The sequence below is a fragment of the Lynx rufus genome, unplaced genomic scaffold (assembly GCF_022079265.1).
Source record: "Lynx rufus isolate CCGP_SWC_20201006 ecotype Redwood Valley unplaced genomic scaffold, mLynRuf1.p SCAF_10, whole genome shotgun sequence".
Lineage (NCBI taxonomy): Eukaryota > Metazoa > Chordata > Mammalia > Carnivora > Felidae > Lynx > Lynx rufus.
This window is the reverse complement of record NW_025814824.1, coordinates 43,430,570-43,453,105: the sequence shown is the minus strand read 5'-3', so window position 1 is coordinate 43,453,105 and position 22,536 is coordinate 43,430,570. Positions and strand designations below refer to the sequence as shown.

At 39.4% G+C, this 22,536-nt stretch overlaps 1 protein-coding gene across 1 annotated transcript in view; it reads right to left on the bottom strand.

Annotated features, from left to right (window-relative positions):
* ADAMTSL1 (ADAMTS like 1) overlaps positions 1 to 22,536 on the bottom strand; it is an 878,428-nt gene that overhangs the window by 255,889 nt on the left and 600,003 nt on the right. The gene's annotated exons all lie outside the window — the stretch shown is intronic.

Sequence of the window (22,536 nt, the reverse complement as noted above, 5' to 3'; positions counted from 1 at the left end):
TGACCATCTGCCCATTTCCTGCCTGAAATACCATGATTGTTTACGGAAAGTATCTTTAATAAAGCTGGATACTGTTTGGCTTAGAAAAAAAATTAACACTTTCTTAAGATTTGAATGATTTCAAGTACAGATTATAACACTGAGGTTCATATAAGCTAAACAACTTCCCCAAGGTAACAAAGACGGTGACTAACAAAACCACAATTCCAACTTGGGATTTCCGACTATAGGTTATAGTAGGATCTCTATGAACCATGGAAACACACGCAATACAATATTTATTATGACAATGGTGAATGGTGATAACAAAGTTGACTATTCTTATCAAGACCACTGCCACCAGAGCAGGACATATGCACAGGGATGGATAGGTGGCTTCATCTGTACATGTGACTTGGAAACACATATAGGAAGTAAATGGGAAGGTACACTCTCCATCTACATTTGTGCTTCACACCTCCCTAATATGAGAAAACAAAATCCCTGACCATTCACAAAGGTGCTAATAGTGGTCCATGAGCTATGTTTAGTATTTTCAAGGCCTAATGGAAATATATTTACTGCAATAAAAGCATATAAGGCCCCCCAAGCCCCCAACCATCTCATTACACAAATAAGCTGAATCCAGATCTTTACTGCATTTATTTTTTTTTTTTACTTATACTCAGGTATTTAAGTCATAAAATGGGAAAACAAATTATTAGTTAATACATGCAGTGTTTTGAGTAGATGGAAACTTCCAAAATACAAGGCCCATAGGAAAAAAATAATAAAGAACACCTTTGTGTTACAAAGTTGGGAACCACTGGTTGAGTCCTTTGTTTGTTGTTCAAATACCCTTGGGAGGACTAACACATGAAGTTGTTGATTATACTTAAATTAAACCAAACCAACTGAGCATAAGGCATTATGCTGGCTGTTATGGTGCTGTGGGGAATACACAGAAGTAGTAGGCATAGTCCAATCTAGGGCGAATGGGTTTAATCAGATAATTTCCTCAAAATAGTTGAGAACAGAAAAGGAGTAAGATCTCTAAGACTAAAGGTCATAGGGGTATGGAGGTAGAGAAAGAAGGGAAACCCACCTAGACAGGAGAGAGTAAGCTAGTGTTTGCCAAACATTTGCCATATATATCTTCTCACTTAATTCTTTTCTAAAAATTGAGATATAATTGGTATGTAACATTAGTTTCAGGTATAAAACATAATGACTTAATATTTATATATATTCCAAAATTATCACCACCATAAATCTAGTTAACATTATTTAATTCTTGTAATATCCCTGAAAATTACTTAAAATTATGTCTATTTTACAAAAATAAAACTGAGACTCAGGAAGGTCTGACAACTTGTCCAAGGTCACATTACTGGGAATTGATGTTGCCAGAGTTGAAATCCAAGCTGAGTAGCATTATGTCATCAGTGAGTGATTCCTCTATTCCATGATGTGTTGTGTTCCTCTTGGGGGTTAGAAGGGCAGTGAGGAGACAGGAAGAATGAGGATGAACATGTCTGTCGGCCACAACTTGTTGCCAAGAGCAACATCAGCCTACAGCTCTAAGTACTGAGATTGAGCATCAAGAAAAAGTGGGATCTTCGCCTTCAGTAGCTTTGAAAATATATTTTCAATGGGAAGGATTCCTTTTTGGAGGCAGCAATTGAATTGATTTAAAAAGAAATTTGTTGGGTTTTTTTTTTTTCAACAGCGATGCACACATGTCACAGAGAAACACTGGTAAATACCTACAGGTTATCAGGCCAAATGTATGAGGTGTAGCTGTCCTATGCTCTAATACACCACAATGTGGGCAAAAAATTTATGTGAAGGCATTAATTCCATTTGCTCCAGAAGATTTTCCAAAGGGAGCTTCCCAATACATAACAGTTTCTCCTCTGAGTTTACCAATCACTGGTAGGTAGGCCTACCCAATTTCCTCTTGGATTCACCAGAGTCCTTCCAATGGCCCACAAGATCCTTTATCATCTGAGTTACCTCACCTCTGTGACCTTATCTCCCTCTGGCTCACTCTTCTTGTTGTTCTTCAAAAATAGCACTTTCTTATCTTAGGATAGCACCTCTGGATGGAACATTCTTTTTCTTTCTTTTTTTTTTTTTTTTTTTAATCAGAGAGAGTATAAGTAGGGGAGACAGGAAAAGGGGAAGAGAGAGAGAATCTTAAGCAGGCTCCATACTCAGGGCAGAGCCTCATGAAAGACTTGATCCCATAACCCTGGGATCATGACCTGAACTGAAATCAAGAGCTGGGTGCTCAACCAACTGAACCACCCAAATGCCCCTGGAATATTCTCTCATAGACACCACTAAAGTCTCCTTTAAGCTTTGCTGTTAACTTTCATCTTCTCAATAAGCTCTACTTTGATCAGACTATTTAAAGCTGCATCCCAGACCCATGTTCCACACTGTTCTTTTTTTTTTTTTTTTCATTCTATGGCACTTCTTTTATAATATAATTTGCTTATTAGGTTTATTGTTTATTTTCTATCTCCTCCTAGAATATAATACCACAAGTTTCCAGTGTCTAATAATATAACAAACAATGAATAAAAATTTGTTGAATGAATGAATGAATGAATTCTGTATATAGGCAAGGCTAGTGGGGAGAGAGATAGATTATGTTTCAAAGAATTTTCCTCCTTATCCCACCCTGGAACATAATAACAGTTTATACTACTTAAACTCTCTGCCACTAGTTCCAAAGATCAAAAAAGAGCTCTCAGTCAAAAAAGAAAAATATCTCCATGGATGCATCATTTTATAGTACTACAACTTTTACTTTGATTTCCACTTGTCACTTTGCCTACTGTGTTTCAAGTCCTTCATGCACTGCTCCAAAATTGCCTTAAGGTATAAATGCTTATTATTTTCAAGTGAGTCTCCCTCTTTATCCACTAGGCACAGTGCTCTAGGCTTCACGTCCTAGCTTTGACATCAACTCTGGACCTGGAAGCTTACTTTGTACTTGATCTCCTGAGCACCTGATTTTTGGCTTTTCCAAAGGGACTTTAGCTTGGACAGTGCTAGGCCTGACTCCTCCCATTACTCTGTGTGGGCTCTAGCCCTTTGGCTGGTCATCTGGCTGGATCAGAACCATAGTCCTTCTCTACCTCCAATCTACCCATCCACACTCTCATCAAAGGGTAGGGACTTTAACCACCTCTGTGGTTAAAGGCTAAAGGAGGACTCCTTGCAATAAGATGTGACCAGGTGCTGTTTTTTAAGCGTCTTATTTCTATCTTCTCTACCATTTGAGCTAGAGATATTGTCCTGTGCTCCTTATTAGCTTGCTTATGCTTGCAGTTCTAGAGATGCTGGGGGATTGCCACTGGTTGTCTGATGTTTAACTCTTTATATTATTAAGCAAATGGAAGAAAATGATGTCAATGTTAGGGGTATGAGACAGCTGATAGAAGGAGCAGTGAATTTATTAGATTGCAAATATTTTTAAGTGTTTTTCCAGCACTGCCTTTCTTGAGATCAAGAATTTAATCTACTTAATGGCTGGGTAAACATACCCTGAAATGGAAAAAGAGAATGACTAAGTCTTATTTCCAACACTTATTATGTTTCTTAGGTGCTCCTGATCTAATTTATTTTTCTCCTTTCTTATTTATTTCAGGGTCTGGCCAAATTGTGGTGTAAATTTATTGCTAAAAACTTATGGACTTTTTCGCATATTGCTTTTGGTTAAATTTGTCTAGTAGTCTTCAGTAGAAATTCTAAGAATTATCCTAGTATAGACATAGACTAGAATTCATTCTCGGCACATGGTCAGTGGACTTTTCTTTAACAGGCTGTCTTCTTCTCTCCCCTGCTTCCAAAATTAGGGTGTCTGGAGAATGCGAAACAAAATTATACAAAGGCGTGACCTCCGGCCTTGCTTCTGTCTCTTAGACTGTGAAGTGCCCAAGAGGGAAAGTGTTGAATTTGGCCTCACTTCACATGGCATTAACTGTAATTCTTTGTGAATTGTGGTGACATCATGGTATACTTTGACATCACTGCTCAGACTCCCTTCTGCTGCTGGGCATATAATGCATAGTTTTTGTTCAAACACAAGAGTCCTTTGTTGTGAAGAAAAGATAGCAGCTGGTCTTCTGCTCTGGTACAAATGTGGATCTTACTGGAATGTGTCTGTTCAGTAAGTCACCACAAAGTAGCCATTCTGCTATGATGGTTAGAACTCACTCATACACATCGCTCTGGAAAATTCTGTGAAAATTTACATCTAAAGAGGTCAAAATTCCAGATGTGGCCACAAGTCAGCAAAATTCTGCATATAATAACAATGCTCTCACTCACATGTTTAGGTATGTTATCTGAAGTCAATATCCAAAAAGCAGTAGTATGCTGCCTATACGAGTGTGGCAAGGATAGAGGGGAAAAAAAAGGAAAGGTGAAGAGGGACATATCTGTCTCCCAAAATACTTCTGGTCCCACAGCCATCCAAGCATCTGGGATCCCTAGCCAGGACGGCTTCCACCATTCCTTGGCTCTCAAGTCAATTCCTAGTTACTTCCCAAAACCTATGACCTTATTCTAATGTGAAGCTTCTGGGTGGGGCTATTAGTATTCTGATTCAAAGTCAGTCATAAATGTCCTCAACTGACATTTCCTTTTTCCTTTCTTGGGTTCTCCATTAACATTTCTGTCCTAGGGTAAAAGCCGATAAAATGGATCAAAACAGAGTTTATCTAAGAGTTTATATAAAAATATCATCTGTAAAATGCCTCCAAACTTCTGTCCCATATGGCTATCATACTTGCACAAGGCAGAAAAGTTTCAGATCAGTTTGAAAAACTAAAGGTTGTTAATCTCAGATCATTCCCTGAGGAACAAGTCATATCACAAAATATTTGGATGGGATAGTAAACTTCTTTTAATGAAAAAAAAATTAATTGTTTTGATTGTTTTACTCTTTCAGGGAACAAATAGAGCCATGACATAATCCTCAGTTCTACCATGAGTCTTACAATTGTTAAAAGTATTTGCTCCCCATCTAGAAATTTTATACTTAAGACCAATAGGACCATAGTGCCCATCCCAGTCTTTTATCCATACATTCACTCCTGGAATATCATTACTTATATAAAGAATCTATGTGTTGTATAGCCCTAACTCATGAGAGAGGCAGCATGACATCGTGGCGGGGGGAACAAACAACTCAACCTGGAAGTGATAATTAGTACATTTGCTTGAATATATCACACACGTTCACTATGAGATTCAGTTCTCTCATGACTTATAAGAGGATAATCAATCTACTTTATATACTTGTAAGATTTCACGTGATAGCTTACAGAAGAAGATCTACTACAGGGCCTACCACTTAACAACTCTGATATATGTCCTGGAATTTCTGGGATAATTCTACTCTCAAACCTTCTGTTTTATAGTCCCCATAGTTATTGGGCCATATGTGCTGATTACCTTGGGGGGATATGTGGCCATTGTGCAAAGGGGAGGTATTCTGCTCCTATATGTGAAAATGTGTCTGAGGTTGTAAAGGGTGGCATGGTGACTTGAGCACCTGTAGACTGCTTGTCTCACAGTTCTAGGTACAGGGTCAAGTTTGTAAGAGCTCAGATCCATTTGAGTTCCTCTAGATCTGACAACAGCAAATATAAAGTAAGATCATAACCCTGATCCTGTGGAAGAAACAGACTCTGTTTTAGAGGGCAGAGCAAGAGAGCTTCATTGAAAAAAATTTTTTTTTTAATTTCCCTCTACCTTGCAAAAGTGGCCAGTGAAATAGCAGCAAGCTTGATTGACTCTTCGGGAAATGATAATTGGGACTTTTTAAGGACTCTGTTAGAAACGTAAAAAGCCTCTCTGGGATTGCTGTTGGAGTAGCAAATAATGTCCTCTGCAGTCCACTCAAATGATAGAAGAATGCTTAGGATTCTTAAAATATCCTTCCTTAGCTCTACTTCTAGACTACTCACCTAGTTAATTCGAGACCACTTTCAAATATGTTTAAGAGAAGAACAATTAACAAGCGTTATTTGTCAACACAAAAGAGATTTCTCAAATTCAGTCTTCTAAAACCTGAAGTCTGGGGCAAAATATATTTTCAGAGGTGGGAGCAAGAGTTTGGAGTCCTGTTTTCTCCATGGGAGTCTGCACCCATAGGAACATGTTAATATATGTGTTAATATATGACAGCTGAGTTTAATGAAAGAAAGCAAGCAGTCAGCAAATCCAGTTGGTCGGAGAAATATTAAAAAATCTATTTGTGTTAATGGGGAACAAACCTTGAATATGAATGTGCAAACCAAAACAAATCAGTTAAAATTTTTATTTATTTATTTTTTTAAGGAAAAGTAGCCTGCTCAAAACTGGGAATTAGAATGGTTTCTCAATCAGAATTAGCAATAAACCAATCAAATAGTAGTCACAAAGTCGTAAGAGAAACATGGACTTACTGATTTTCAATGGGCTCTATATTTCCTAAATCTGATGTTAGGTCAGCCTCTGGATGTGGTGACTGGATTGAGTGGGAAGAATGACGGTTATCCACTTGGTCACCCTTTCAAACTCTATCTAGGCTTGTGAGTTTATGATAATCTGTTGTATTTTGCTGAATCACTACAATACTGACTGTGGCAAAAATAAACTGCCCTTTCTTTCATTTTAGACAAAACCAAATTCACTCAAAGGCCCCGAAATAAAAAGAAATGACTGCATACATTTTTCCCATTGAGAAAGATCAAGAAAATTCCACTAGTCACCCACTCACATTCATAAAAATGAACTATTATTCTTTCCTATAATAGTCCTAGTTTAAAATCAGCTGAAACTATAAATTTCAAATCCGACGGAATTTGATACTTAGCATATGTCTAAAAATTTACATTTAAATCTCAACATATTTTAAGATTCAAGTTTTTGTAATAGGTATAATTGGTTTTTAGTCAGTTTTCTAAAACTACCTAAAAAACGAGCACAGAAAGCTTATCTATGTGCTATCTCCTAACTTCTATGAAGATACCCAATTACCTGTTTCAATGCCCTCACATTATTGCTTCCTGGTGGACCAGGGGTAAAGAAGAAGGGAGATTTTCATGGCTCACGCAACAGTCATAATTTGACAAATACTAAACCAAGTAACATATCTTCTGTATGTATTATGTATAAGTTATATAAATTTTGGATAATTGGTTTATATTAAAATAATATGCAATGTGTCCTTATCAATATAACTATGTGAATCTAAAATAGAAATGTCCCCCAATTCTGCAAGACTGGGCCTACTAAATACCACATTTGCTAGAAAAACATGCTTTAACCACTGATTTTAAGGTTTTCAAGTGCTGTCATGTCAAATGGATTCTTTGCATGGTTTTGACCTAGTCTTCTTGCCATTTTCTATATTAAAATTCCACTTGTATTAAACTATTTCCTGTAGATGCAGGCATGTTAGAAGGAATCACTTACTGGGATATTTACCAAAGAATAGATGAAAACAGGGGCACCTGGGTAGCTCAGTCGGTTAAGTGTCAGACTTCGGCTCAGGTCATAATCTCACAGTCCGTGGGTTTGAGCCCCACGATGGGCTCTGTGCTGACAGCTCAGAGCCTGAGGCCTGCTTCCGATTCTGTTTCTCCCTCTTCCTCTGCCCCTCCTCAGCTTTCAGTCTGTCTCTCTCAAAAAATAAACATTAAAAAAAATTTAAAAGAACAGATGAAAATATTTGTTAGTATCAGCATTATAGCTTTTATGAATATGGTGCTGCCCAGAACATGCGGGCATTGAGTTCTCAGATGATTTCTAACCTCTATTTCTAAACTCTTTCCAATGAAAGTGTTAAGACTAAGGACACATGGATTCCCTTGTCACTTGCCTTAGCAAGGTGTGGTCTTCCCAGCTGCAGTCCATGAAGCCTCCTGTTTTGTGGTTAGTGTTGCATCAGAGTCGAAAGGAAGGTAGAAAATAAATAGTGTCAGCCACAATTACTCTTAAGAGTGGGAGATTATACTAAGAAATTGTAGACTGTGGCAAAGGATGTTTCTCACTTGTCAAATGTGATGTCAAGAAGAGACAACAATAAATAACTAGTGAAGGGGAAAGTATCATGATTATCAGGAAGCCACGACTATGTCCCCCAGGTACTGACTGATGTTTTGCTGAGTTCACCAAGCCTTACACAAACTGACTGCACAGATGACAAACCTAGGTGATTTTTTTGTCACCTGTCTAGAAAATGGCAGACTTGGGGTTCCAACCTCTTTGTAATACTTCATTCCTATTACACTGGGTGGTCTAATATACCAGAGGACTTTTTTTTTTTCATTTAAATCCAAGTTAGTTAACATACAGTGTAATAATGATTTCAGGAATAGAGTTTAGTAATTCATCACCTACATATAGCACCCAGTGCTCATCCCAACAAGTGTTCTCCTTGATGCTCCTTGACTATTTGGCCCATCCCCCCACCCAACATCCCTCAAGCAAACCTCAGTTTGTTCTCTGTATTTAAGTCTCTTATGGTTTGTCGTCCTCTCTGTTTTTATACTATTTTTGCCTCCCTTCCCTTATGTTCATCTGTTTTGTATCTTGAATTCCACATATGAGTGAAATCATATATTTGTCTTTCTTACTTATTTCGCTTAGCATAATGCACTCTGGTTCCATCCATGTTGTTGCAAATGGCAAGATTTCATTCTTTTTGATCATCGAGTAATATTCCACTGTGTGTACATATGTATGTATGTGTGTGTATATACATATACATATATACCACATCTTCTTTATCCATTCATCCATCAATGGACATTTGGGCTCTTTTCATACTTTGGCTATTGTCAACAGCACTGCTATCGACATAGGGGTGCTAAACATAGGGGAGCACGTGCCCCTTTGAAACAGCATTCCTGTATCCTTTGGATAAATACCTAGTTGTACAATTGCTGGATCATAGGGTAGGTCTATTTTCAAATTTTTGAGGAACCTCCATACTGTTTTCCAGAGTGGCGGCACCAATTTGCATCCCTGTCAGCAGTGCAAAAGGGTTACCAGAGGACTTTTAAGTCAGCTGTCTGTATACTCAGAGGAGTAGGGAAGCACCACTGGGATGTAGCAGCTTCTTAGATGACAGCACACTGTTTTAAGACATAGTTTTTCAGGGAATGTTTGTACCTCTGCTTTAAAACCTAGCCTATCATGTATCAATAATGTTCACTACGTTTGTTTCTTAGACCCAACTAAGGACATTCAAAAGGGGAAGATGGTTCTTCAGAACAGACTCTTGGGACACAAAAACTTCCAAAAAAAAGATTCTAAGGCTTTTTCCAATAGTATGAAGCCCTTCCCCCCCACCTCTGCAAATTTATTTTCAATGCTTGCCTGTAGCTTGGCTTTGGCATTAAGTCAGCTATTACCTTAAGCAGAGGGGAAAACATCTTCAGTTGCAGTTGGCAAGACTAAGGGGAAGGAGGGGGGCAGTGAGGAGGGAGAAGATGGAAAGGAGCTGAACTCAGCCCAAACACAGCTCACATATGGGCGGCCTGACCCGGCAAAGACCTCAAAAGCCCTGCCAGTAGCCATTGAGTACGACCTCCAGGCGAACTTTTGATTTGTACCACGCGGTGTCAGGAAGAAGAAAGCCCAGGATGACACACAGCCAATTCTCTAGCATCCTGACTTGAACACCTGATTCACACATACAGTACCTGCCTCTGCTCCCTCCACCCAGCTTGGGTCAGAGGCCAATTCGTGAGGCAAGAAGGATGTGTTCTGATACCAAAGCACCATGACACACAGTCCTGACCTTCTCTGTCAGAGGCAAAATAAAAACATTTGGAAAGCATGTGAACAGAGTATTCTCGTATTAGTTTTTATTTGAGAACCTCACATAATTCCAAAAAACAGGAACATTGGCAACTTCAGCTCCAGAAATGTTCAAGATTCCTGTCACAGGACAACTACAAGTAAAAAATGAGGACCATGGGAAGCGTTAGTTAGGTGGGAAGCTGGCAGCCCACTTATGCCCCTGAAAGAGCAATTCTGTCTCTGTGCCTGAACCAAAAGCAATTCTGTCTCTGCGCCTGTCCACCCCATTTCCATAAAGATTTCCTAAAGAGAGGGCAGGATCCCGGCTGAACAGAATCACGCATAGCTTTAAAATGTGTACATTGTCAAGGTTACGTTTCTGGACTAAGTGCTTATCTGGTAGTTCCACAAGACCCACTTCTTTTGCACTGGGATTCGAACTGTCTTTCAGACATAACTGCTTTCTCAACTACAATGCTGGCATTGGGTCCAATTAGATCTGAAGAAAAGGCTCCATTTTGTAAGTGGTCATTTAAATTGCAGACGTGGATTCAGCCTGCCAAACGTGTACATGCTATCATAAATCAACACCCGCATACATAGCAGGCCGCAGCCCTCTGAAACACCTCATTGGTATGCAAAGAGGCACAGCTATACTTTTCTTTCTTTCCAGCAGACAGCATCTCACCATTTTCATGGTTATTCTCTGAGCTTGTGAGCAGCAGAGGGAGAAAAGGTAGGGAAGAATACAGGCTCCAGGAATCCCAAGCCCAAACTTTTGTAAATTGCCTAGAGAAGCTGAAGAAGTTTCAGGGCCATGATCTCCATCACAATGAGCAAGCCCTTTACTCAACACCCTTTATGGGAATGTATTGTCCTGGCTGTTGGAGGGTAAACAGCTGAGAAGTCACAGCCCATGCTTTACAGAGCTTTGTAAGCTAGAAGTATGGGTACAAGAGGAGTAGGTGGTGAGCTGGTGAGAATGAAAAATGGTACAGCTGCCGTGGAAAGCAGTATGGAGATTCCTCAATAAATGAAACATAGAATTACCATACGATCCAGCAATTCCAGCTCTGGATATATACCTAGAAGAACTGAAAGCGAGGACTTAACCAGATAATTTGTAGGCCCATGTTCATAACAGCATCCTTTACAACAGGCAAAAGATGGAAACAGCCCAAGTGCCTACTAGCTGATGAACAGATAAACAAAATGTGGTATATACTGTTAAATTAATTAAACAAGGAGGCCATTAGACTGATGTGGCTCTAATGCCATGGCAGCCTACGTAAGGAAACCTAGATCTAAGTCTATAAATGCCTCAAGGTTACAAAATCAAAACAGCAAAGACAGCCAATCAGTAAGAGTCAATTAGGCTCTAAGTTATAGCCAACCAAATAATTTCCTTTCTTTGCTTCTGCACTTTCTTTAAATAAGTCTCTCCCCCGGCTCCTGTTGGTAAGTGCTCCCAACCATGTCCAGTGTGATACTGCCTGATTCTAATAGGAAAACACCCAAATAAACTCACTTTTTAATATGCCTTAGCTTATCATTTTAACATTTCACACAATGGAATATTATTCAAGCTATAAAAAGGAAGGAAAACCTTACACTTGATACAAGAGTAATGAACCTTGAAGACTTTAAGCTAAGTTCAATAAGAGACCAAGATTACAAATACTGTATAATTCCAATTATATGAGGTACCCAGAATAATCAAATTAATAGAGACAGAAAATGGAAAGATAGTTACCAGGGGCTTAGAGGAGGGGGAATGGGGAATCACTGTATAATGGGTATGGAGTTTCAGCTGGAGAAGATAAAAACGGTTGGGGATGAATGGCAGAGATGATTACATATACAGCAATGTATATGTACTTAATGCTGATGAACTTGAACTATCTATCTAAAATGGTTAAAATGCTAACTTTAAAAACATTTTATTAAATTTTTTTTTAATGTTTATTTATTTTTGAGAGAGACAGACAGAATGCGAGTGGGTTAGAGGCAGAGAGATACACAGAATCCGAAGCAGGCTCCAGGCTCTGAGCCGTCAGCACAGAGCCCGATGCGGGGCTTGAACTCATGAGCTGTGAGATCATGACTTGAGCCAAAGTTGGACACTTAACCGGCTGAGCCACCCAGGTGCCCCCAGATGGATTTGAACTTGAATGCAAATTCTGTTACTTATTAGCTGTATGACCTTGTCCATGTTCTCACATTTCTCCATGTCTTGGTTTCTTCTGTAATATAATTCCAATAACACCTTCAAAAGCTGTTATGAGAATTCGTTATAACAATGTAACGCTCTTAAAGTGTACCAATGGGAGAAGCTCCTAACACTATTAATTATAACAACAAATACGGCTGTGGAAGCTGAAGAAATGAGAAAGGCAAGAAGGAGATGCTAATGTGTGTTTTTAAATATTGTTCGCTGCTATTCTTTAAAACTCAAAAATGGAGCTCTCATTTTAGATAAAAATATTATTACTCATTATTCAGGTGACTTAATTTGCTCCCTCAGAAACTGCCCACTGACCTAGGATAAGGAAGGAAGATGGGAGTATTCAGAACAGGTATCAAAAACTCAGAATTCACCACCACGAACACATTGGTTGTGCCCTTAGCCAGCCGCCCAGTCCCCCTGCTTCTCCATGTCTGACCTACTTATCTGCATGTGTCAAACACTTCTCTATGAGGAAGAAAAGTCTTGACAGATTAGATACAGTAACAGATTCTCTACAGGAGCACACTCCTGTATCAATATGGACAACTGAGAATTGTCTGTCTCTGTTTGTTTGAATGGGAGAATAAAAGGTTTTATGTACTAGCTTTGGGGTACAGATGGGACTAGTTTCTCATCAGCCTGGGAAGGGTTGATAGAGGAGGTGAGATGTGAGCTGTGAACTAAGGAATGGCGGCAGTACTTTGGAACAATGAAGGCAACCTGCCAAGTCCCCCCCCAAATCGGAAGCAGACTAGAAGGCTGGCCTGGGGCTTGAAGCCAGGTGGGTCCTGATTCTAGTTCTGGTACTGTGCTAGACACATTCCTCCAGGCTGCACACCAGAAACTTCTTCCTTAAAGGCCCACAGAAGTCTTGCTGGAATCCATTAAAACATTGTTTGAACCCTGGTGAACTTTTGGCTGAAGAAGAGAGGAGGCTCATGTTTGCAGCAGAAGGTTCATCTTGTCCTAGTACAAAAAGATTTTAGTATGAACCAACACAGAGGTTTTCCATGGCTTGTCTATCAATATTAACTTCTGAGCATTTCCAGCCCATCAGATTCTCCCACTAAGGGATGAAGGGTGCACCTTACTGTCCAGGGAACAGAATGACTCGGGGTGTAACTACTCTCCCGTAGGCAGTAGGCAGTAGCAAAATCATATCCATTTCTTAAGACATTTTTAAATGTATGAGCCCACACTGTAGTACCTTGTTAGAATTACTAATAATAATGGAAGATGGTACAATTTTAAGGCAACTGCAGAACTATTGCCTTAATAGATTGTTTCCTATTATGGGAAAATATCTGGGATATTGCTTAGACAATTTCTAAACAACTAAAAGTCTGGACTTTTAAAATTTCTAAGAGCCTATGTCAATAATTTTACATTATCCCACAGAAGCTACACACACTTAATAAAGTCTACTTTTATGTAGACTGAATCCCTGATTTAGAAATATACAAGCAATTTATAAAACTGTCACCATATGCACAGTCATATATAGCATCCCTAAGAGGTCCCTAGTGGCCATGACCGTTTTAGTTGCTTTATCCCCTAGTCAGGGCTAATTAGGTCAATAACAGAGACACCTAGACCAGACCAGATTGTCTTCTTGGGATTTAAAAAGTGACTGGAGACAGAGAAAGACAGAAGTCTTCGTCCAGATCTGGGCACATCTGTAGCTAAGGACCTCAAAGCTGCCCTAGTTTCTATGTTTCCCGAGGTCTGGCCCTTCAGCTTGCTCTTTGATTCTAGCCACCCAGTAACTGTTTTTCTGAGTAAATAGTTGATAGTCCTATCATTGATCTATCCCTTCAATAACGCTTTCTTTTGAATTTTAGTTGAACAGAATACATTTCTATTGCTTGTAACCAAAATAACTTTAACAAAGAGATACATATTTTGCTAGGAGGGGCATTTGTTTTCCTATCCTGAAGCTAGGTGTATAGAAGAAAATTTTGTCAAGAGGTATGCCTCCAGCATTTTAAAAAGGGGAGAGGGGTGCTTGGGTGGCTCAGTTGGTTAAGTGTCCATCCGACTCTTGTTCTCGGCTCAGGTCATGATCTCGTGGTTCCTGAAATTGAGCCCTGCTTTGGGCTCTGCACTGATAGCATGGAGCCTGCTTGGGATTCTCTCTCTCCTTCTCTCTCTCTGCTCCTCCCCCACTTGTGCTCGCTCTCTCTCAAAAATAAATAAATTGATTAAAAAATAAAACTAAAAGAGGAGAGAAAAAAAAGCAAAGGAGTTAAAGGTTTTGAGAAATCCTGAAGAAAAGAAACAGAAGTGAAGGAAATAATGCCAAAGGAAACCAATAGTAAATCTATAATATTCTGGACTTAAAAAGAAGTAGGCTTTAAAGACAGTACAAGGCTTGGGACCCGTGGGTGACTCAGTCGGTTAAGCGTCTGACTTCGGCTCAGGTCATGATCTCATGGCTTGTGAGTTTGAGCCCCGCGTCAGGCTCGGTGCTGACAGCTCAGAGCCTGGAGCCTGCTTCGGATTCTGTCTCCCTCTCCTTCTGCCCCTCCCCCACTCACATTCTGTCTCTCTCTCTCAAAAACAAATAAACATTAAAAAAAATTAAAAAAAATAATAAAGACAGTACAAGGCTGGAATCAAGGGAAAGATAACAAAAATAAAATCCATACTTTCAACAATAAGAAATTGCACTATTTTCCTTTTAAAATCACCACTTGCACAGGTTAAGAGTTTGTATTTTCCTACCTTAAGGTTTTAAAAAACTTGAGTAGGTGCTCTTTATCTGATATTCAAAAGTATAAGCTTTCAAGTCTGACGCATCAGAGTCCAAATACTAACTCAGCCACTCCCAGGATATATGACCTTAAGCAAGCAAATTAACCCTTTGGGTTATAGATGGGGTTCGTGTGAGGTTTAGGTCAAGCACTCGGCACAGTGCCCGGCATGGTTAGTGCTCAGTATATCAGGTGAACTATTTTATTATTCTTACAATTACCATGATGATGATTTTAACTCTTTGCCCTTGCCCATAAAAATATCTAGCCTATGTATCCTTTGGGGAATGGTCAGAGATACAGAGAGCTGCAGAGTCAGCCTGTCCAGGTAGTGATGCAGGCTTAGAAGCGTCCACACCATCTCATGGCTGGAGCAACTATTCAGCTTTATCAAATGGCTACTATGTCCTAGTGCAGACCAAATATTGCAGATCTAATTTTTTAAAAGATATGTTGTGAATATGAACTTTTCTTGAAAATATATTTACATATTGGCAACTAATTCAAATTTTTACAAAACCAGACTACAGCCTCTGAGGAAAAGTTGTCAGTGGCAGATATATTTGGTTGGAGGATTGCTAGTTTGCAACCTCTGCTTCAGGGCTATGATAATCATCTCGGGAGAAAACGAAAACTATACTCCAAATTATAGAGAGAAACCTGGAGAATACTTGGGAAAATACCAGGCCATGCTTACGTAGCCCTGATGAAACCATTCTATACACACACTCCCTAAGAAAGCATGTTATAATGGGGCGCCTGGGTGGTTCAGTTGGTGGAGCATCCGACCCTTGGTTTTGGCTCATGTCATGATCTCACGGTTTCGTGGGTTCAAGCCCCACATTGGGGTCTGTTCTGGCAGTGTGGAACCTGCTTGGGATTTTCTGACTCCCTCTCTCTCCCCCTCTCTTACTTACCCTGTCTCAAAATAAATAAATAAACTTTAAAAGCAGTATGTTTTAAATGAGCATAAAAATGTTTCTCTGAAAAAAACCCATGCGTGAAGAGACTCAGTGTTCCTCTGACCTGATGGTATCCTACTCCCTTCCAAATACCTTGTCAGCACTAGCTGCACATACCCTGCTCAGAGCATACCTGGGGGAGGGGGAGGGCAGGGGCCAGTAGAGCTGAACTTGCTTCACCATTGAGTATATCTTTGCCTTAACTAGCCAAATTGAATTATATCCTTTACCCCGGCAAACCATGTCCTTGCAATCACTATGCATAAAAAGAAAAAAGAAAAAAACATTCATCCGTACCTAGGTCACATAAAAATCTAGACTGGAAATGGCTGCAAGACATTGTATCATTTTACTCAATAAAAAGCTGTTTGCATGAATGGGAGAATCAACAAATTAACAAGCCTTTCTGACAACCAACAGTAATACTGAAGTTTCTCCCTCAGAAGCTGAGAGTACCCAATGCGAAGAAGACAGCAGTCAAGTATGCGGTAGTTAAGAGCTTGGGAAAGCAAAACACTGGCTATGTTCTTTCATTTCAGTGTGACTTTGGCCATTTCTTCCCAAGCTTTCCTAACTCCCCACTCACTCTTTCCCTAAAATACTTGTTTGTTTCTTTAAATCACCTGTCACTCTCCTGGCAAAGAAACTAAAGTTATACTCAAACTTAGTCATAAACCTAAGTGCACATGGGACTAGCCAGCCACCAGTTCCTGGCCACTGTGTGATTGCTACAGCCTGCAGGTGCAATAGGTTTGCACTTGGCATTTCTGCAGGAATGGAAGTGGTGTGTGTTAAGTTTTTTAGAATGTTTATTGTTGGCAAGGTTTTCCACTTGTATTTTCTTTTATAGTACAACAATTTTTAAGTGAATGGAATGTTCGGTGATAATTTGGCCACAAGGGAGGGAAATTTAGCTCAGGGACTGAAATATACTCAATAATGGTAAAAGAGACCAACAAAATGAATAAATAATTCAAATCAGAAGAATGCTTTAAACGCTACAGGTCCTTAAAATCACACATACAAAAAGCACTTGCCCTTAACACAGACTAAAGAGCATGTACTTGGAGCCAGAAGACATCCAGCTTTGAATCTGGGCTCCACTACTTGCTTGCTCAGAGACCTTGGGTAAGTCACATGCCTGCTCTGATGCTCAGTGTCTTTAGAAACCGAGTGAGGAGATTCAGCTGGTGATCTCCAAGGTTTCTTTCAAAGCCACTGTTTTGTGATTAGCTTTGGAAAGAGGTTCAAAACATTTCCCAAGCCCTCTGAATTTGTCTTGGCCTCTGGGTTCTGTTAACCACACAGATCGTTTCTTGCCTTTCTGTCTAGATTTCTCAGATTCTTAAGTGTTCCCTTGGATCGAAAATAGGCATCCCACAGCAAAAACACTTTGTACCTTCCTGATTTGAACTCCTCAAGGCAGTACAACCAAGAGGCAATAGAAAGAACAGGTGGGGTGTATGACACTAATTTTAGGTGTCTGGGTGGATTTTCCTGATACTGGCATGTAGCCCTTCCTACGAATGTTCCAGGAGAGTCTGTGGCAACCATGAGTATGTTAAAACTTGGGTAAAATTATGTTCATGGCTCAAAATCTGGAAGGTACCTGATGCTTTAAATTGTTTTTATTAAGGATTTTGGTAATTAAAGTAGCTACAACATTAAAAAACTATACCTTTACTTGATATTTCTTTGGAAATATGCCAATCAGCTAGTGTACAATTACTTACTAATTACCCTTCATGTTTACATTTGAGTTTTCATATTAAAAAATTTGTTTTAATGTTTATTTACTTTTTGAGAGACAGAGATACAGTGTGAACAGGGTAGGGACAGAAGGAGAAGGAAACACAGAATCCAAAGCAGGCTCCAGGTTCTGAGCTGTCAGCACAGAGGCTGATGTGGGGTTCAAACTCACAGACCATGAAATCATGACCTGAGCCGAAGTCGGACGCTTAACTGACTGAACCACCCAGTTTCACATTTTTAAACAATTATATGAAGTGACTTCAGACACCCAGTTTCAAAAAGCTTTCCTGATTTTTACTTTACTATTTAACTTTTTTTTTTCTAAACCTAAGGAAAAGTTTCAAATCTTTCAAATTTCTCATATACTTAAACTTTGCATTTCAAGTTTCTGGGAGGACCTATGACCACAAACTTAATAATTATATTAATTATGGAGAGAACTGAACTAATTAAAACTATGTCTGAGGATCATCTACTTGAAACATGGAATATCCTGTAGGAGTAAACATTCTTCAGATCTATTTTCTAATATACATTTGGGGAAAAAAGTACATCATACTGGAATCCTAATTGATGTTTATGGTCTTTGGAAACCTTGCATTTTGTGAGACTAATCCCAGGAAGGATCTAAGGGCTTCAGCAATGAGAGTTCATCCAGAGAATCTGATATGGGTGATGTACTAAGCAAGCCAACAGTTATGTTGATGGCAAAGGTTCTGGGTAGACCTGGCCCATCCCCTAAGTCATGGTAAATAAAGAATGGATGGCAGGAGTCCCCAAATTCTAAAGTGTTTCTAGCCTAGTATCATAAAACAAACAAAAAAATTAACTTACATAAATGGACTTTGTTTCAGCCTGAAGGAAATGAGAACAAGGCACAAATAAATTAAAATAAACTGAGGGTTGATGGGGGTTGTGGGGAGAGGGGAAAATGGGTGATGGGCATCTAGGAGGGCACTTGTTGGGATGAGCACTGGGTGTTGTATGTAAGCGATGAATCACGGGAATCTACTCCCAAACCCAAGAGCACAATGTATACACTGTATGTCAGCCAACTTGACAATAAATTATATTTTTTAAAAGATTTAAAAAAAAGACATTCAGGATGAATAATTTTTGTGATTTAGAGAGGGCTTGGTCATCGGAGACAAAAACAGTCAACAGAGAGATTTATTGATTTGTCGATTCATCCACACAACTGTCTCCTATTGTGCAAATCAATCTAAATACACAAAGAATAAGGTGGGGGTCTGCCAGTAAGGGGGTCTCAGTTTAACTGGCGAGATGGTGATGAAAATTAATATAAAGACAAAGGAAACAAGAAAGTAACAGGTACAAGAGATGAGAATGAATATTAATTCCCCTGGGAAGTTTCCCTGAAAGACTGAGTGCTGGGGAAAAGATAACTTGAGGGGGGACATCAAGGCCTTCCAGCCTCCTCAAAAGTAAATTCCAACACTCTTCCTACCTGCTTCCACTGCATCCTGTACATGGAGTGTATCTCTAGTTTCTAGCCAGATGCCTAGCATTAGATGCTCAATAAACTGAATGACTGAATCAACAATACTTAATCTCTAATCCTCATTTCCCTCCTCTATAAAAATGGTAGCATTACAATCCCCCACGGGCTCACGAGAGAATTAAAGGAGGTAACATATGTAAAGTGCTTACACGGCACACTGCCTGGTAGGTGAACAGCTTAATAAAGATCAGCTCTTATTATTAATCTTAGGCATTCTTACCTTTTCATAGGCGAGAAAAATGAGGCTTAAAGAGCTGATATATTACTCCATGATCACACAGATAGTAAGTTTAGAAGTCAGACTTCAGCTTATATTTGACTAAGTCCCAAACTCATCTTCTCCCTCTTTTCAATGCTGATGCTGCTGATTATAGTTATTTGTGTTTGAGCCTCATCACCTTAAGACTGGAAGCCTCTTGAAGACAAGGATCATGACTGCCCAAGAAAGACAGATATTATATGTTTTCACTCATATGTGGATCTTGAGAAACTTAAAGGATCCATGGGGCGAGGGGGGCGGAAATAGATGCAAACAGAGAGGGAGGGAGGCAAACCATAAGAGACTCTTAAATACAGAGAACAAACTGAAGGTGGACGGTGGGGGGGGGCGTGGGGGTGAAGGAAAATGGGTGATGGGCATTGAGGAGGGCATTTGTTGGAATGAGCACTGGGTGTTGTATGTAAGCCAATTTGACAATAAATTATATTAAAAAAATTTGATTGAGGCTAGCTGGACCTCAAATACCTCAAATGTAAAATGAAGCATTAAATTGTAAGACTGTAAATTCTCATTTTAGTTTCAAACTGTCTTCTGTGAAATCACTCAGTGAATTAAGGAACAGAGTTAATATCTGATACAGCTAAACAGATAATGCTTTGTTGAAAATTTACTATACTAGGAAAATACCTTCTCAAGTCCAAATTTGCTTCACTCAAAAGAAAAAAAAAAAAGGAAAGATGTGCGCCTTCCAGTTTGATGTCACTATCCATTCATTCAGCATATATTCATTCAAGACCTGTCGTGTGCCAAATTGTAAATCAGTTTTAATACATACAGATAATTAGGGTCATAAATGACTTCTTGAAACAATAATGAATGAAGACGACACCCTTGTAGAATAATGGGTTAGTCATATTAACTCTGTCAAATAGTGAGGTCACGCTCTATTTAAGGTCACAGAAAACACAGCCTTTAGATTTAGTCCATAGACTTTTGAATCTTTGTACTACATTTTTAAAACAATGTTCTTTTTTTAAAAAATGTTTTAATTATTCTTTGAGAGAGACAGAGAGACAGAGAGAGAGAGAAAGAGAGAGAGAGAGAGAGACAGAGAGAGAGCAGGGGAAGGGCAGAGAGAGAGGGAGACACAGAAACCAAAGCAGGCTCCAGGCTGAGCTATCAGCAAAGAGCCTGATGCAGGGTTCGAACCCATGGACTGTAAGATCATGACCTGAGCCAGTTTTGGATCCCCATCCAACTGAGTCGCCCAGGTGCCCCTAAAAACACCTTTCTTGAGGTATAATTCACATACCATAAAATTCACCCACTTAAAGTGTACATTTAATGGTTTTAGTACATTCATGGAATTGTGTAACTATCACCAACACTGGTTTAGAACATTCTCATTACCCCCAAAAGAAAGCCCATACTCATTAGCAGTCACTCCCCATTACTCTAATCCCCAGCTTTAAGCAAGTACTAATTTACTTTTTGTCTTGACAGAATTGGCTTCTTTCACTTTAGCATAGTGTTTTGAAAGTTCATTCGTGTTATAGAGTGTATCCACGCTTCATTCCTTTTTATTGTAGAATAATATTCCATATAGATGGACCACATTTTATTTATCCTTTCATCAGTTGGTGGACATTTGGGTTGTTTCTGCTTTTTGGCTATTATGAATAATGCTGCTATAAATAACTGAGTATAATTTTGCGTGTGTGTGGACATATGCTTTTATTTCCCTTGGGTATATACCTAAGAGTGGAATTGCCTGTTCATGTGGTAACTCTGTTTAACATTTTGAGGAACTGCCAGACTGTTTTCTAAAGCAGCTGTACTATTCTGCACAACGTTTCAAGACACACACACACAGACACACACACACACACACACGAATAACTATTTGGTGTAAATGTTGCAGTAGTTCTAATGGAACACCGGCATAGGTAATAAGGTGATTCTCCAAAGTTAGAAACAAAAAATAGAAGCAGGGCATATTTTTTAGTTTAGCTACGACTGCTGTAGGACAATCCTAAAATTTGTATGGAACCAGAAAAGACCCCCGAATAGACAAAGTAATGTTGAAAAAGAAAAACAAAGCTGGAGACATCACAATTCTGGACTTTATGGTGTATTACAAAGCTGTAATCATAAAGACAGTATGGTATGGGCACAAAAACAGACACATAGATCAATGGAACAGAATAGGGAACCCAGAAGTGGACCCTCAAACATATGGCTGACTAATCTTTGACAAAGCAGGAAAGAATATCCAATGGGGAAAAAAAAAGTCTCTTCAGCAAATGGTACTGGGAAAACTGGACAGTGAGAAGAATGAACCTGGACCATGTTCTGAAACAATACTCCTTGAGAGGTAGGCTTGAGTCCTGGTCATCACTATATATTAAGGGATACCCTAGTGACTAAGAGTGAGTATTAAGTATTTTTTGAACAAATAAATAGCTCCAAGAAGTCACTGTGCAGTAAAGGATAACCTCTGCCCAAAGAGATGTGTGGCTTTTACCCTTGGCTCCTGGGAGGTAATCTCTAAACCTTTGTAATTTCCTGACCAATAGGGTGTTTTTGTTTGTCTGAGAGCTGTGGGCCATGCCAGAGAGTCTATGCTAATAATGTGATTTATGGTGAGGGCTTTGGGCCACACGGTATCAACTCAACCTCTGGAGAGGCTGGAGACTAAGGTCAGCCATGCAGGTGGTCAACTATGTCTATGTGAGCAAACCTCGATAAAAACTCTGGACATCAAGACTTGGGCGGTGCCCTGCTTGACAATACTCCATGTGTATTGTCACACATCGTTGCTAGGAGAAGCAAGTGCAGTCTACACAACTCTACTGGGTGAGGACAACTGTCAGTTCTGTAGCTGAACTCTTCTGGAGCCTGCTCTATGCACTTCTTCCTTTGGCTGATTTTCATCAGTATCCTTTTGCTGTAACAAACTGTAACTCTGAGTACAACAGCTTTCAGCGAATTCTGTGGGTCCTTCTAGTGAATTATCAAACCCGAGGTTTGGAGACGCCCAACTTGAAGGTGGTATGAAGTGAGGGTAGTCTTGGGGAATCTCAAACTTTGTAGTTGCTAACAATACTGAAACACTCTTAAAGATAATTAGGTAAAATTTAGTACATTTAGTATTTTTGCAAAGAAGTGGCCTGAAGAATCATCCATGAAACAAAGCATAATGAGATGACTGAAGAAAGTTGCCAGATCCTGGCAGGGCTTTCATTTAACGAAACACGGAATCCTAAGCCATAGGGTTCCTTTCCTGAGTTATACACAGCTATATCCCT